This window comes from Rhipicephalus sanguineus, chromosome 7 (genome assembly GCF_013339695.2).
Source record: "Rhipicephalus sanguineus isolate Rsan-2018 chromosome 7, BIME_Rsan_1.4, whole genome shotgun sequence".
In the NCBI taxonomy this organism is placed as follows: Eukaryota; Metazoa; Arthropoda; class Arachnida; order Ixodida; family Ixodidae; genus Rhipicephalus; species Rhipicephalus sanguineus.
The window spans coordinates 24,938,281-24,949,895 of record NC_051182.1 but is presented as its reverse complement, the minus strand read 5'-3'; the positions used below and the strand labels follow the sequence as shown (position 1 = coordinate 24,949,895).

At 50.5% G+C, this 11,615-nt stretch overlaps 1 non-coding gene across 1 annotated transcript; it reads right to left on the bottom strand.

The window, feature by feature from the left end:
- Positions 1-1,306: 1,306 nt before the first annotated feature.
- Positions 1,307-1,388, bottom strand: Trnas-aga (transfer RNA serine (anticodon AGA)). The gene has a single exon. It is a non-coding gene; the product is annotated as a tRNA-Ser (tRNA).
- Positions 1,389-11,615: the final 10,227 nt, after the last annotated feature.

Here is an 11,615-nt window from a genome sequence, read left to right as displayed (position 1 = left end):
TGCAAGCTGCGTGCTATCTTGTGCGCATCTGTCTGGTGGAAATAAAGAGGCGCCTTTTTATCCGTAAGATGTTGAGTTGATTACCAATTAGATCATTATTCATATTCCCAAAAAGAGGTCATACCATAAAGAAAAGACTTAAAAAGAAATTTAAACTTATTTTGTTATTGCAGGAAAATTTGTTTGAAATAGTTTAGTTGGTCAAATTCTTGAAAAAGGTAAGTTTTGTTCGTTGAAGCTGGTACGCAGTGATCTGCGTAAAACTTCCCATCTTGAAGGCTATGCTTTGAGAGCATGACTTTTTCAGTTCCAGCACTGGCCTTATACGTGACCTCCAAGATTAGCGTACGGCGTGACCAAGTGTGTGTATTCGGCTGCGCTGTCCTATCTTTAGCTGCATTGCACACACTATCAGACATGGCGATCAAGCATTAAAAAATACTCGTTCATATTACTGTTATTAATATAATTGTTTCTTTGCGCGCCATCTTCCTCAATGGTCACCGAGCTTTGGGCCACCTTTAGTACACCGTACCATCGTGCTTGGGAACGTGGGATCGGCATTCTTTATACACCAAATAATACTATGTAACTACCCTGAGCTCGTGCTGATGGCGCAAGAAGAAGGGCTTGGCAACGACAACAGTGGCCTTCGCTGTGATTTATTGCGCCCAAATAGCACAGCGGAATGTCAATGGGCGTCACGGAGGCCCTGCAAACACGTTAGCGTTTCTCCACTTGTCTCATAGACGGCGCCACGTGCCTGTTGTTCTCGCAAAAGTGATGGAGCGCCAGTGGTCAGCGGCGCGAGCATGTGTTAGCGCAACACTTGTGGGGCACTTCATAAAACACGCACAATTCGTGGATCGCGTGCATCGTATTCAGTATTTTGCCCTGCTAATCTTAATATCTCCACTTCGTTGCCATTAGGTCTGCGCGACTGACCGGTTGATTACGTATATCGCTGCAGCGAGATGCGTGGATGCGATGTGCACAAGCTGTTGACAAGTTTGCAATATGCATTAGTCTCTGCAGCTGCTCTGGAGATTCTGAAGAAATGCGTCAATGTGGCCTCCTAACACGCGTAGGTTTTTAAAATGCGTTCTGCCAGGGAATAAGGAGCATCGGTGTCGACATGTTCATGCCACGGGAGCATATGTATGCGCCGGCTGCAACCACCAATGTAAACCGCAAAACGCTTTTTTCCCCGAAGTGGGCTAAATAAAGCTGCTAAAGTAATGGAAGATCTATCCGAGTAAGAACAAATTTAAAAAAAAAAAAATGCGTATGAGAAAAAAAAAAGTTACGCAGTCGACAGGATTCGAACCTGTGCGGGGAGACCCCAATGGATTTCTAGTCCATCGCCTTAACCACTCGGCCACGACTGCGAGATGTCTAGGAGTGAGTAAAATATCAATGTAATAGGTGAACCAGTCTATTTTTCTTCGTAGGCTAGTTTCTTCATCAGTGTCATCACCTTTAGATCAGAACATCAGGGGAGCTGCACGACACAGACGATCGAAATCATGTTCCCTCCATGAGAATCGCACGAGCTAGGCTTTGATGGGAATGTTGCACCTTTTGCTTGCGGTCAAGCGGTCTATCCTTTTCCACTCACATCACAGATGCAATCATTCCTAATCCAATGAAGCGCCAGAAAACAAATAAACTAATAAACAATAATAAAGATAAAATACAACTACATAAAACAAACAAAAACAATAAGTACGAAAGCGGGAAGCATAGGAAATAAATACAAAACAAAGAGGACATCCAGTTCCTCAACATGACTAAGAAATGCAACACCATCGTTCCATGAAACACAACACAAGCCATCTCACGTTTAAAAAAACGTCTTTATCGGATCGTTGAAAAATCTAATGGTTGTCCTCGTCAAAATATTCTGTGGCCGTCGAGCTCTGTCAAACCGTAATTTGGACCTGCTAATGTCACGCTAAGCGCTGTCTAAAAAACGTCTTGACAAAATCAAGCGGTGAATATTTTTAGACGTTTTCAGAAATACATGTTATCATGGCTTGAGCAAAACAAAACACGCTATTACAAGAGTCTGCACAGCACGCCCGATTATATCAGCTTGATGTCTACGAGAGGGTGCTCTTTCCTGTCCTTTCTCTTATTTCCTATCTCAGTCGTCGTGCCGGTGACCAAAGAATCGAGCGACATTATCAACATGCATTTTCATCCACCCTTGTCCTCACGTTGGCATTTATAAATTTTCATACTGCTGTCACGCGTACAAGCAAAATTAATGGCTAGGGGTTCATACTGCCCCCCTCTAAAACCTTTTTTTTTTTAATTTTACATGTGTACAGGCACCCATACAAACACTCGCACAAACATACATAAAGGCTAGCCGGACTCCCCCGCCATGAAAAAAGTTTTCTGGTGGCTCTGCTGTTTTTGTGTGAAATTAATTATTATTGATCGAGGTTTTGTTATCCGCAGCGTTTCTTTAAAAAAATAAAACTGACAGTCATCGCTCTCTCGACATGCCGTTGTTGCATTTTATTGCGCTTCTAGACAAAACACCCAAAGAATCTTTGAGGTAAAACGAAAGAATCCTATGCTCAAGAAATCGAAAATAATACGGAATTTTCTAATAGGGGCCCCAAACGTTTTGGGGCCCCAAAGAAATAGCATCGAGGCCACTGCCACGGCCGCTCGATCTCCCTGCGCATGCGCGAGACCCAAACAGCGTTCGGGTTTTGTTTTGGGGACGCTATTTCTCAAGTTTAGCGGGAGCCCCAATGCCTGCCCCAAAAGCTTTGCGTCAAACAAACATGACGGCACCCGCTGAAGCGACGGCTCTTGGCCAAGGCTAGAGTGACCTATAAAATAGGGGAAGTGCCCAAAGCGCCGCATACCCCATTCGAAAACTCTTAGGTCCTGCCTGCCCCAAAGCCACCACACGCAAAGCGATTTGGGGCCCCTTTTCGAAAACTCCCTATTGATTTGTTCTAAATAGCGCATTAGTAATTATAAACCAAGTTATCAATTATGAGTAGGGCTATACACGGTTTATTATAAAATGTTATTTCTTCATTCACTTTGTATTGGGTTTGTGTATTCTCGCACGTGAGCTGAACATCGCACCTTTAATAATAATTGTTGGAGTTTAACGTCCCAAAACCACGATATGGTAGTGGAGGAATCCGGAAATTTCGACCACCCGGTGCTCTTTAACGTGCACCTAAATCTAAGCACACAGGGCCTCAAGCATTTTCGCCTCCATGGAAAATGCGGCCGCCACGACCGGGATTCGATCTCGCGACCTTCGGGTCAGCAGTCGAGCACGATAACCACTAGACCACCGTGGCGGGTAACATTGCACCTTTAACACTGTGAATTGTTTTCTTTGGAATGCGTTCGTCTCTTTCTGTACGCGACACCACTGTAACTCTACTGCATATCTTGGACCGAGAGGGTCTGTGGCACATTGAAATTAATTAATTAACTAATTATTAGAACATGCGCTCGCGCTTTCATACAGAACGTCTGAAAATATCTTGAAGTAGACTTTGTGAATTTGCTTGCAAGAATGGACTGTGGCGAATGGACTGCGTACTTTAGTCGGTAAAAATGCTAATGAACAGTATAACATATTTTAGGCTCAAAGGTCACATCTTGAAAGATGTTTGGTATATATATATATATATATATATATATATATATATATATATATATATATATATATATATATATATATATATATATATATATATATATATATATATATATATATATATATACACAGCGCAGTACGTTTACGGGGCGTGTCTCTATAGTGCCCCGTTATGGAGGGAGTTCCCGATCAGGTAATTGCCCAGCCAGGTGCAAGCCGTACTCGAGCCTCGATGCATGCTCTCACGCAACATATCGCACGCCTTAGTTGCATGCCGTCGCCTCTGGGTGCCATTATTAGTTCGTTAACCGCGCTCCCCAATCGGTGGAAGGCGCCGTCCTTTCACACGGTGCGCATCCGTCGACTGCGTCTGGCAAGGTCGGAAATGGTATGTACGTATACGTAAAGCACGCGTAAGACGCATATCCGTGCGCAGGGGCATATGAAGTGGGTGTATCCGCCCCCCCTCCCCCTAATCACCTAAGGGGGGGGGGGGCGAATTCAGCCCCATAGCGTTACACAGTCGGACTTCCGTCATTGTTTAATAAGCACGGTTATGGCCACGCAGGCTTATGACGATAATGACGGCCGAAAGTTCCTCATGTTGCATTCCGAGAACTGTTTACCTCTCACCTTTGTTCCTGGAAAGCAAGGGACTAAAGGCAGGTCATTGTCATAAGGTATTGTCAGAAGCACGTCATCGCTTCATTTTCGTTTTTCCTTCACTGTGAAGCATGTTGTCTTTTGGATTACATGGGACCATCCTCTCGTGATAATCATGTAGATATGTCATGGCTGGGCAATCATTCGAATTAAAAAAAGAAAAGCGGGAGCCCCCCCCCCCCCCGGGGGGGGGGGTCTGCGATGAAAGCGTGGTCCTGCTAATGAGGAAACCCGCGCACGCCTATGGTAAAGTGTATGCGTGGGAGTACATTGTTCTCTTCCTATTGGGAAAAGATAGACGTGCAGGCTCTCCAAAAGCTATTCTGCCAAGAACAGCGGTCTCAAAAAGAGCAACATAGATGCATACTTCAAATATTTTGCGAGAAAAAGATATTCCTCTGGGAACTCAAATAATTCTTTCAATGAAACCAGTTGGTAACCTTCTTGAACTGGGTACATCATAACATCTTGCTGTATATGCATATGTGTATGTTTAAATGTTTATCATTGTCTATTATGCTCTTGCGTAAATTATTCTTTCTTCTCTGCAACGCAGTTAAACTTCATTAAATACGCAATTCCGGATCTCCTAATTCCTCGATTCTTAACTTATAACCACCCGACTCGCGGCCGGTACTCCAGAGTGGGTGTGAACGACGGGTGGTTCGGCTAGCAACAGCGCCCGGTTAAATCTCTATATTTTCCATTGATGATGCATCATACGTTTCCGTAAGAACCTCGTGGAAATACATGAAAAATATATGGAAAACATATGTATTCCGTAAGGAAACATATAGAATATTTGGCCTCGTAAAGGAAATTTCAACGAATGCACGAAAAGAGGGCTGACACGGACAGCGCTTGTCCGTGTCAGCTCCATTTTTGTGCATTCGTGTTTATAACCGCGCTATTGAAATTTCCTTTACGACGAACTTCCAACTCGCCCAAACTCTGACGTTAATCGGGAATATTTGGAATGGATTACGGAACGTTTCAATATAGGGCTTTGATGAGCAGGCTTACTCATGGTGCAGCCAGTATATACATCCTTGCTTGATGCAGCAACCAAGGATGTCTACTGGTGCTCATAGGGCTTTGACGAGCAGGCTTACTCATGGTGCAACAAGTAGACATCCTTGCTTGATGCAACAACCAAGGATGTCTACTGGTGCTCATAAGGCTTTGATGAGCAGGCTTACTCATGGTGCAACCAGTAGACATCCTTGCTTGATGCAACAACCAAGGATGTCTACTGGTGCTCATAGGGCTTTGATGAGCAGGCTTACTCATGGTGCAACCAGTAGACATCCTTGCTTGATGCAACAACCAAGGATGTCTACTGGTGCTCATAGGGCTTTGATGAGCAGGCTTACTCATGGTGCAACCAGTAGACATCCTTGCTTGATGCAACAACCAAGGATGTCTACTGGTGCTCATAGGGCTTTGAGGAGCAGGCTTACTCATGGTGCAACCAGTAGACATCCTTGCTTGATGCAACAACCAAGGATGTCTACTGGTGCTCATAGGGCTTTGACGAGCAGGCTTACTCATGGTGCAACCAGTAGACATCCTTGCTTGATGCAACAACCAAGGATGTCTACTGGTGCTCATAGGGCTTTGACGAGCAGGCTTACTCATGGTGCAACCAGTAGACATCCTTGCTTGATGCAACGACCAAGGATGTCTACTGGTGCTCATAGGGCTTTGGCGAGCAGGCTTACTCATGGTGCAGCCAGTAGACATCCTTGCTTGATGCAACAACCAAGGATGTCTACTGGTGCTCATAGGGCTTTGATGAGCAGGCTTGCTCATGGTGCAACCAGTAGACATCCTTGCTTGATGCAACAACCAAGGATGTCTACTGGTGCTCATAGGGCTTTGATGAGCAGGCTTACTCATGGTGCAACCAGTAGACATCCTTGCTTGATGCAACAACCAAGGATGTCTACTGGTGCTCACAGGGCTTTGATGAGCAGGTTTACTCATGGTGCAACCAGTAGACATCCTTGCTTGATGTGTAGCGACGCGTTGGAAGTCTATAATGGGTCGCCCTCTCGAGCGCTTTCTAGTGGGTCGTCCCCTTCGGCTCTTCTCTGACAGCACGCTCCTCGCGCTCAGAGTCCGCGCTCTGTCTTGACTGTCGCCGTTGTGCTTCGTCGACTAGTGCCGTCAATAAACGCCTTTATAATTTGGTGGAGAGTGCTGCGCCGTCCAACCAGCTTCGGTCCGTTCGATGCCCCTGGCGCTTCGATCCCGTACCGTGCCCTCTATCATGCCTCAAGACGCCGCCCAGCAAACGCTTCCCCCTGTACCGACACCATGCTCCGGTTCCCCCCGCATCCGCGACCCTCCTATATTCACCGGCGCGGATGGCACTGACGTGGAGGACTGGCTCGCGATATACGAGCGCGTGAGCGTACCCAACAAATGGGACGAGGCAGGGAAGCTGAGCAACCTGGTTTTCTACCTCGCGGGTGTGGCGAGCCTGTGGTACAACAACCACGCAACCGATTTCCTCACGTGGTCTGATTTCAAGACCGCCATCATCAACGTGTTTGGCCGACCTGCCGTACGTAAACTGCAAGCCGAACAGCGTTTACGTGAACGAGCTCAGCAGACCGGTGAGTCGTTTACCAGCTACATCGAAGACGTCCTCGACTTGTGCAAGAAGGCCGACGTAACCATGTCTGAGTCTGACAAGATCCGACACGTTATGAAAGGCATCGACGACGATGCCTTCACCATGCTGCTCGCCAAGAACCCTCGTACCGTGACAGAGGTGATCACGCTCTGCCAAAGCTACGAGGAGCTGCGCCGGCAGCGGTTGCTGACCCGTCGACCTCCATCACGCGACGCCGACCTCGCTGGCTTGTCGGCCATTTCTGATCACTCGGGCTTGGTCGCCGAGGTCAAGTCATTTGTGCGCGAGGAAATTGCCCGCCAGTTTTCTCTACTGACCTTGCCTCAGTCGCAGCATGTTGAACAGCCGTCGACCACACTGCTGCCTCCCTTACGCCGCGCTATTCAACAGGAAATCGCGGAGGTCATGCCGGAATACCACCAGCCACCTCCGGCGCTTGCGCCACTCAGTTACGCGCAAGTTGTAGCCAGGCCAACCCCAGCGATCCCTGTGTCTGCCCCACATCCTTACGCCGAAGTCGTCGCCAGACCACAGGCCTTCCAGGCGAGTGTGCCGGCTGCGTACGCCGACGTCATTCCTAGGCCACGACTGCAGCCCACCATGCAGTCCTATCAGCCGCCGCCCCGTCCACCGCGTCATGGGCCATGGATGGGACCCACCCAGGCGAACCGATGGCGCACTTCCGACAACCGCCCCATCTGCTTTGCGTGCGGTTGCGCCGGTCACGTCGCCCGCTATTGCAATCGCGTGCAGTCGCCTCCAGTCGCCTCAACCATGCCAAACCAGTCGAGCCGCCCGTATTACGATTCACCGCAGCCTATGTCACCGCCGTCTTGCCCAGCGCCCTCTACCCGCCGTTCACCGTCACCACGACGCCGCTCACTGTCCCCGATGCGGCCACGTCTGGTCCCACGCGACCAGGAAAACTAGTCGTCGCAGTCCACGAGGCAAGGGCTGCGACGCGATCGAACTGTGAAAGCCCTCAGCGAAGCCCATCGAACGTGATCGACGTGTTTGTAGACGGTGTTCGTGCATCTGCCCTTATCGACACTGGAGCCGCTGTATCCGTTATGGACGCAAAGCTTAGCCGAATACTGCGCAAAGTGACGACGCCACTTTCCGGGCTCTCCCTCCGTACAGCCAGCGCCCAACGTATTCACCCTACAGCGGTGTGCACAGCCAGCGTCATGATTAAGGACGCTATGTACGCCGTCGAACTGATCATAATTCCTGCCTGCTCTCACGACGTCATCCTCGGATGGGATTTTCTCTCCCGCCACGATGCCGTCATTCATTGCGCACCAGCCGAAATAGAGCTGTCACCATTCTCTAATTTGACGCCGGAAGACAGTCCATCGGCTGCGAGCAAGGTACTCGTCAAAGACGACATCAAATTGCCTGCAAACTCGTCAACGGCGGTGTCCGTCTACTGCGCCAGTCTATCCGACACCGTTGCACTCCTCTCGCCATATGACCGTATTTGCACGAGGAAAGGCTTGCTGGTGCCTTTCGCGACCGTTCAAATCACTCAGGGAAGCGCCTCTATTTTTGTAATCAATCCCTCCCCGTACAGTGTTACGTTGGTGCGAGGGGAATGTCTCGGCAGCGTGGAACCCCTCGAAGACGCACAAGTTATGGACGAACCCGATGACACGCACGGCCGCAGTTCCAGTACGCTCAGTGCTGTTTCGATGTCTGGTTTATCACCCGCTGACGTGTTTGGTTCCACCATAGCTGACAATACGCAGGTCCAGCGTTCCCAGCTTCTGGACCTGTTGGAAGAATTTCGCTCTTCTTTCGATGTCGCTCAAACGTCTCTTGCCCGCACGTCGGCCGTTACGCACGGCATCGATACTGGCGCCCACCTGCCACTGCGGCAACGTCCATATCGCGTATCTCCCGCCGAACGCCGTGTAATCACCGAGCAAGTCGACGACATGCTTCGACGTGATGTCATTCGACCCTCCAACAGCCCCTGGGCGTCTCCTGTCGTTCTTGTTGCGAAGAAGGACGGTTCTGTGCGGTTCTGTGTGGACTACCGACGACTCAACAAGATCACTCGTAAGGACGTGTATCCACTACCGCGAATAGACGATGCGATTGACAGCCTGCAAGGCGCCGAATTCTTTTCATCTCTCGATTTGCGCTCAGGGTACTGGCAAGTACCTATGGCTGACGACGCTCGACCGAAGACCGCCTTTGTCACGCCCGACAGCCTGTACGAATTCAACGTCATGCCGTTTGGGCTGTGTAATGCGCCCGCCACCTTTGAGCGCATGATGGATACCATTCTGCGCAACCTGAAATGGCACACGTGCTTGTGCTACCTCGACGACGTCGTCGTTTTTGCTCCGGACTTTTCCACCCATCTTCAACGCCTACGGCATGTTTTGACGCGTTTGAGCGACGCCGGTCTGCAACTGAATCTGAAGAAGTGCCGATTTGCAGCACGGCAGCTGACAATCCTCGGCTACATCGTGTCCAAGGCCGGAATTCTCCCCGATCCGGGCAAGCTTCGCGCCGTGACCGAGTTCCCGAAACTTACGTCCGTCAAAGAACTGCGCAGTTTCGTAGGACTGTGTTCCTACTTTCGGCGCTTCATTCGAAATTTCGCGACTATCATATCGCCTCTGACGAAGCTCCTCGGAAGTAACGGGCCCCTCCATTCATGGTCGTCCGAGTGCGACGACGCTTTCGAAAAGCTCCGCCGTTTGTTAACGTCGCCTCCCATACTACGCCACTACGACCCTACGGCTTCTACAGAGGTACATACAGACGCTAGCGGTGTTGGCCTTGGCGCTGTCCTTGCGCAGCGCAAACCAGGGTTCCCTGAATATGCCGTGGCATATGCAAGTCGTACGCTTACTAAAGCCGAGACCAATTACACCGTCACCGAAAAGGAATGCCTGGCGATCATCTGGGACCTTACGAAATTCCGACCTTATTTGTATGGTCGCCCATTTGATGTGATCACCGACCATCAAGCACTATGCTGGTTGTCGTCACTGAAGGACCCCTCAGGTCGCCTCGCCCGCTGGGCACTTCGCCTACAGGACTACGATATCCGCGTGCTGTACTGCAATGGACGCCAGCATGCTGACGCCGACGCACTCTCTCGCTGCCCCTTGCCTGACGACAATACCCATAGCTCAGTGTCTCAGAATGCCGTTTCTTCTATCGACATTCACACCATCGCTACTGAACAGCGCAAGGATCACTGGATCGCCTCATTGATATACTTGCTGACTGATCCATCGGCAACACCATCCACTCGCGCGTTGCGTCGTCAAGCCCACCATTTCGCCGTTCGCGACGACCTCCTCCACCGACGCAATTACGGCGACGGCCGCCAGTGGCTACTCGTAATACCCCGCAGTCTGCGTTCTGACATATGCGAATCGTTCCACTCTGATCCGCAGTGCGCACACTCTGGGGTATCGAAAACCTACCACCGCATTCGCCAACGGTACTTTTGGCGAGGGATGTACCGCTACGTGCAGAAGTTCGGTCGCTCCTGCATCGATTGTCAGCGCCGCAAAACATCAACGCACCTGTCGCAGGCAGGTCTGCAACCTCTGCCTTGCCCTGACCGGCCGTTCGGGCGCGTTGGCATAGACTTGTATGGACCACTTCCTCTAACGTCGGCTGGTAACCACTGGGCCATCGTCGCTGTTGACCACCTTACGCGATACGCCGAAACTGCCGCCCTCCCAGCGGCTACAGCGCGCGATGTTGCTTCCTTCCTGCTGCACCGATTCATGCTGCGCCACGGTCCACCCCAGGAGCTGCTCAGCGATCGAGGTCGTGTCTTCTTGTCGGAAGTCGTCGAAGCCATCCTGAAAGAGTGCAACGTTGTTCACCGGAAAACTACTGCTTACCACCCGCAGACGAATGGCCTCACTGAACGCTTTAACCGCACGCTCGGCGACATGCTCTCGCTGTACGTCGCCGCCGATCACACCAACTGGGATGCCGTTCTGCCTTTCGTCACCTACGCCTATAATACCGCCCCTCAGAGCACTACTGGTTTCTCCCCCTTTTTCTTATTGTACGGCAGACACCCGTCGCACACAATCGACACAATCCTTCCATACAAGCCGGATCCGTCTGAGTGTGCGCCTATTTCTGCCACAGCCAGACTTGCTGAGGAGTGTCGGGAGCTTGCCAAGACGTTTACTACGCATGACCAAGAGCGGCAAAAGACAATTCGCGGTGACACCACCACTTCTGCGCCCACGTTCCGCCCTGGAGCACTCGTATGGCTCTCAGTCCCTACCACTGCACCTGGCCTCTCTTCCAAACTGCTGCCCAAGTACGACGGCCCCTACCGTGTCGTCGAACGCACATACCCGGTCAACTACCTGATCGAGCCCATTGAACCATCTTCGGACATGCGCCGTCGAGGGCGCGACATTGTCAACGTGGAGCGCCTGAAGCCCTATCATGACCCGCTCATAGTGAAAAGCAGTTAGGTCGCCAGGCGGCTCCCTTTTTCGTACCCGGGGTAATTGTAGCGACGCGTTGGAAGTCTATAATGGGTCGCCCTCTCGAGCGCTTTTAGTGGGTCGTCCCCTTCGGCTCTTCTCTGACAGCACGCTCCTCGCGCTCAGAGTCCGCGCTCTGTCTTGACTGTCGCCGTTGTGCTTCGTCGACTAGTGCCGTCAATAA